This window comes from Gossypium hirsutum, chromosome A03 (genome assembly GCF_007990345.1).
Source record: "Gossypium hirsutum isolate 1008001.06 chromosome A03, Gossypium_hirsutum_v2.1, whole genome shotgun sequence".
Lineage (NCBI taxonomy): Eukaryota > Viridiplantae > Streptophyta > Magnoliopsida > Malvales > Malvaceae > Gossypium > Gossypium hirsutum.
The window spans coordinates 47,465,811-47,471,970 of NC_053426.1; the positions used below are offsets into that span (position 1 = coordinate 47,465,811).

The window sequence follows — 6,160 nt, forward strand, 5'->3', positions numbered from 1 at the left end:
TTTTGATAGTGAGATCGATCGTACAGCTTACAGAAACCGAAGAGAAATAAGGAGAAGCCTAAGATACACAGAGGAAGAGCAAGAGGACGAAATTCACACCACAACCGAGAAGATGGCTGAAAATCAAGAAAATTTGCTACCTCCTGCGATTGCTGCTGACCTAGTAAATCAGAATCCTGCTCTACTCACTATGTATGATTATGCTAAACCTACTTTAACAGGAACCGAGTCAAGTATAGTTAGACCTGCTATTGCTGCAAATAATTTTGAACTGAAACCAAACACAATTCAAATGATACAATAGTTTGTTCAGTTTGATGGTTTGCAGGATGAGGATCCAAACAATCACTTGGAGAATTTTCTGAAGTTTTGTGACACTTTTAAAATCAATGGCGTTTCTGATGATGCCATTCGCCTTCGGTTGCTTCCCTTTTCGTTGAGGAACAAAGAAAAATAGTGGTTGAACTCGTTACCACAAGGGTCAATCATACTTGGGAACAAATGACCGAAAATTTTTTACTTAAATATTTTCTGCCAGCTAAAACGACTAAGTTGAGGAATGACATCTCTTCTTTGGTGCAGATGGATCTAGAAACACTCTATGATGCATGGGAGAGATACAAGGATCTTTTAAAAAGGTGCCTTCACCATAGGTTACCTCTTTGGTTACAAGTTTAGACGTTTTACAATAGTGTGAACCCCTCAACGAGGCAACTCATCGATACAGCCACCGGTGGAACTTTGAATAACAAAACACCTGAAGTGGCTCAGAAATTTATTGAGGAGATGTCACTGAATAACTATCAGTGGCAAGTCATGAGAACAAAGCCGACGAAAGTAGTAGGTGTTTTCAACCTCAATGCGGTTACTATGCTATCTAACCAGGTAGAACACTTAAATAAAAAAGATTGACGGTTTGTGTGGTTCTACTCATGTACATCCAGTGATGAGGTGCGATTCAAATGGAGGAGGAGCATACACAGAATATCAACCCTTCAACCCTAGCACCAAGGAGAAACAAGTTCAATATATGGGTAATAATTCTAGATCTCAAAATAACCCATATAGTAACATATATAATGCAGGTTGGAGGAACCATCCCAACTTCTCGTGGGGTGGTCAAGGGAAACAAAGGCCATAACATCCTCCAGGTTTTTAACAACCACCTTACCAACAGGAAAAGAAGCTGAACCTTGAGGAGATGCTAACAACGCTTATCTCGGTGTCAAAAACTCAGATAAGCCAACTCGTCAAATTGATTTCTGAATGACCACAAGGTAGCTTGCCGAGTAACACTAAATCTAACCCAAGGGAAAAACTCAATGCAATTACCATTCAAGATGAGGAAGGGTTAGTCGAACCTGAACCAGAACTGAGGCAAGGAATTGTGGTAAGTAAAAGCAAAGGTGAGGTTGACCATAGTGAACAAACATCGGTAAGTAAAGAGTACAAACCTCGTGTGCCATACCCCAATGCGACAAGGAAAGACCTCAAGATGAACAATTCGGTAAATTCCTTAAATTATTAAAAGAATTACATATCAACTTACTGTTTATTGAAGCTCTTTCGCAGATGCCAAACGCTGCAAATTCTTAAAGGAGCTTTTAACAAATAAGTAGTTGGATGAGGCGTCGCATGTGGAGTTAAATGTAGTTAACTCAGCCATACTATAGAATAAGCTGGCCAACAAATTAAAAGATCAGGGGAATTTTACGATTCCTTATGTAATTGGTAGCTTAGACGTTAATAATGCTTTGGCTGATTTAGAGGCTAGTATCAATGTCATGCCTTATAAAATGTTTAAACAACTAGGTCTTGGGAAACCCAAACAAAATAGGATGAGCATTCAGTTAGTAGACAAACAATCAAATTTCCTAGGGGTATTATTGAGGATGTACTCGTTAAAATTGACAAATATATTCCCAGTTGATTTTGTTGTTCTAGACATAGAAAAGGATAGTGACGTGCCTTTAATTTTAGGAAGGCCCTTTTTAACAACTACTAGAGCTATAATTGATGTTGGTACAGGTGAACTCACACTTCGTGTGGGTGAGGAAACAATCACTCTTCAAGCTCAAAATTCTACTAATGCTGATCATGTGGTGCAACCTTTCTTGCAGGAAATACGTTCGAAACATATACATGATCCTTGTTCAAATAACAATAAAGAACCCATCTATGAAGAACAAAGGCTACAAGTCAAGGAACTAGATGAATGGCGGACATAGAAACTGAGAGCACACAATAGACCAAAACCACCCCATGACGAGCTCAATATTTCGCCAAAACAACTTAAGGCTGGAGACAAAGTACTATTAGATGCAGTAGACCCTCGGATTGCCACCTCTGAACCTAATGGAGAAATCCCTTTTATAGTACTTATCATTTTCCCATACAGCACAGTTGAGGTAATTCATCCCAAATTCGGTACGTTCAAGGTAAATAGTACTCGTCCAAAACCTTATTTTGATAAAATTGATAGCAGGGATGAGGAGTGTAAACTCCTCACACCACCATGACCATGGAACAGAGAGGTAAGTCAAGCTTAGACTATAAATAAGCACTTGTCAGGAGACAACTCGAGCACTAATGGTGTTAACTTCTTTAAATGTAAGTTTTTAACATTTAAGTCCACTAACTGAAACACTGAACACAGGTTTTCCAGAACCACACGGCCAGCCCCACAGGCATGCCTTAGGCTGTGCCAATACCACGGAAGGCAACACGTCCGTGCGATACGGCCGTGTGAAAACAGAGCAAAAATTAACACTGCCTTGTGACATGGCCGTGGGCAATCATGCCAAATTAACACTGGCATGCGACACGTCCGTGCCCACCGACCGTGGTCGAGCCTACCAAAACAACACGGGCGTGCGCCTACATACACGGGCGTGGGAGAAGCGAACGAAGAATGACATGGCCGTGCAACATGGCCGTGTGTACCAATGCGCCCAATTTCAAAAACCATAAAATGCACGAACTGAAATGAGGGCACACGGGCGTGCCCTACGGCCGTGTGGCCTAATTTCTTTATAAACACCTATTATTTATTTTTACTTTTTTTATTTTATTTTTATCTTTATTTATCTTTTGAAATTACTTTTTATTTTCATTTAATACTATTTCATTTTTAGGTTTTATAATTTTTATTGAACAATTTATAGTTTCGGCTATTTCATTACGATTAATTATGCTTCTCTATATTTCCTAAAGAGTTCTTGATTTTATCACAGTTATAAAGAGCTCCAAAGCTCATCATCATTTAAGAACTCGAAACTCCACTGGAAAATCATGACTGCCATGTTCTGCCCGACCACCACGATAACCTCCTCGCTGGACACTGTGGTTGTGGAACCCAACCTCTACCACCACCGGAGTATCCTCCTCCAATCTTATCATTGCCTTGGCCAATTATTCTCCATACTTCCAATTCAAGGATTCCATTCAACATTCAGGAAGTTTCACTTCTCTCCCTCTCTCTTCTAATTTTATCTTTATATCACTATTATATATCTTTGTACATTGAGGACAATGTACATCTTAAGTATGGGGGGGATATTTATATCATTATCAGAAAAATACCTGAATTTTGTCTTGTTCTCAAATAATCTTCTCATATCATTATTAGAATGAATTTCGATTAATTTATGATTTTTATTGATATGTCTTGAATTAAAACATAGGAATTTATGCATTGACCGGTTAAACTTTGAAGGAATTAGAGAATCAAGCATGATAAGTTGATTTGTTTTAAGAATTAAAATTTTTTTTAGGTTGTTTCCCTAAGTTTAGGTATTATCTTGAGTTGAAATTCATAGGTTTAACATAAAAAAGCCATAATTTTTGTGAGATCTTGAACCCTTAGAGCATATATTATTTCTTTCATGCTCACTTTTATTGTTTCTTTGAGTGCGTCAATATCGAATCGTTATTCTAGAACTTGCTTGATTATGCATGTCAAGACCACACCATTGATTTGATGTGTCGAGATGATCTAAGGTTTAACCCACTTACTCCATAAAAGCCTACCCTCATAATTAACCCTTAGTGAACCCCTTTGAGCCTATCAAACCATTAATTGATTTACCCTCGATATTAACCTATAACCCATTATTGTTGAAATCCCTTAATTTGATCCCTATTTTTTTCGAGACTTGATTTGAATAAATTGCTTAGCTATGTTTTATATTTGATAGCTAGCCTATGTTCTTAATTCTTGCTTTAATTATGAAAAAAAAACATACATACATACATATTAGTAGTAATTCTTTGTTTTTGAGCTTAAGTATTTAAATTCCTTATCCCATGAAGAAAAGCTCCATTCTAGTATTTTCTTATTAGAAATGTAATTTATCAAGTTGTAGTATTTTTCTAGTTAGGTAATTTTTCAATTCAATCTCGATTCTAACCTTCTTTTTCAGCTTGTGACCACACCCCCTAACCAAAGCCAAGTTACAACCCTCTAAAAGACCTTTTGATTGATGTATCATCTCAATTTATAATGGTGGAGATTTGATTTTCATGCAAGCCTATGGTAATAACTTTTCATATTGACTATTGAGTGCTAAATTTCTTGTCCTTAAACACCTCAAGTGATTTGAGTGAATCTTTAGTGAGGATGTGAAACTCTGTGATGTTTTGAATCAAAGGTGATTACTTAGATGAGGGGAGACACCTATGTTTTCGTGATTAAATGCTCAACTTGGAATGTTTGAAACTTTGATATTCATCTAGTTGAATTCTCAATGTATGATTACTTATGGATTATTTTGAGATATTATTGATAGGAATTATAAGTTGAGAAAAATGAATTTTGATTGTGAGTTGAGGATTTCGCTTGAGGGCAAGCAAACGCTTAAGTGTAGGGGTATTTGATAAGCCATAATTTATACATATTTTTATCCCATGCTTAGCACATTTATGGATGATTTTTTCCTTAGATTTGGTGAATTTGATGATCCTAATCCTTTAATTTCATGTTTTATACTTAGGTGAGCATAGAAGAGTAAAAAGAGAGAGAAATAGGCTGAAAACAGAGAAAATATACCAACATGAGAAATCAACACGGCTTGGACTTCCTCACACAGGTAAGCCACACGGTCGTGTCCATTTGGCAGAATCGAAGCACGACTTACTGTGACAACCCGAATTAGGGCTTAATCGAGAATAGTGGTTTCGTGACCACAAATCTGAGATAAAATTTTTTTTTTATAATTATTTTGAGGTTTATGATATGATTTCATGATTGAGTGAAAATTTCGTGATGAAATTATATGCATTAAGCGCTTAAGTTGAGATTAGGGACTAAATTGAATAATTTGCAAAACTTGTGTTCTAGAAGTTTTTAGTATGAAATTGCTTTGGAATATTAATTAGGAGGTCTTAAATAGAAATTTGACCAACTTCTAAGTTTATGGACAAAAATTGGACATGGATGGAATTTTTGGAAAGTTTAGTAGTAAGGGCATTTTGGTCATTTGTATATTAAATGATATAAAATGGGAAAAATAACACAAAAATTATCATCTTCTCAATTAGTTTCTACCGAATTTTTATCTCCCCAATAGCTAGGGTTTCTTCAATTTTGAAGCTTCATAGTAAGTGATTTGAAGCCCCGTTTTTAATGATTTTTATGTTTTTGAAATCCCGGTAGCTCGATTTAGCTTATGTTAGCAATAATTCAACCTAGGATTCATATTTGGAAAAATACCCATAGGTGAAATTTGTGTATTTTGGTGTTTTATGATAGAATATGAGGTTTTAAATTATGTTAGACAACTTGTGCTACTCGGTTTTGAGTGAAAACGAGTAAAAGTGCTTAATCGGTAAAAATACCTAATGTTCATAAGTACATGTTAGAGTGAGAATTTGATGTTTCCATAGAAGAGAAAAATGTTTAACATGTCATAAAACATGAGAATAAGGGCTGAAATTAAGTTTCTGAGCCTAGGGGAAAAATTGTAATTTTGTAAAAGTTAGGGGGCAAAAACGTAATTTTTCCACAATGTGATTTTTGGATTGAAATAAATAGTATGAGTGTTAAATGAGCTAAATGTGTTGTTATAGATCAAGAAAGACGTGGAATCGATCGTGATCAGGGAAAAGAAAAGCTTTCAGACTAAATTATAACATTTCTAAAGTTTGCATCGAGGTAAGTTTG

The 6,160-nt window shown here is 35.9% G+C and overlaps 1 non-coding gene across 1 annotated transcript; it reads right to left on the bottom strand.

Moving 5' to 3' along the window:
* Positions 1-549: 549 nt before the first annotated feature.
* LOC121225688 (small nucleolar RNA R71) lies at positions 550-656 on the bottom strand. Its single transcript, XR_005923546.1, has one exon. It is a non-coding gene; the product is annotated as a small nucleolar RNA R71 (small nucleolar RNA).
* Positions 657-6,160: the final 5,504 nt, after the last annotated feature.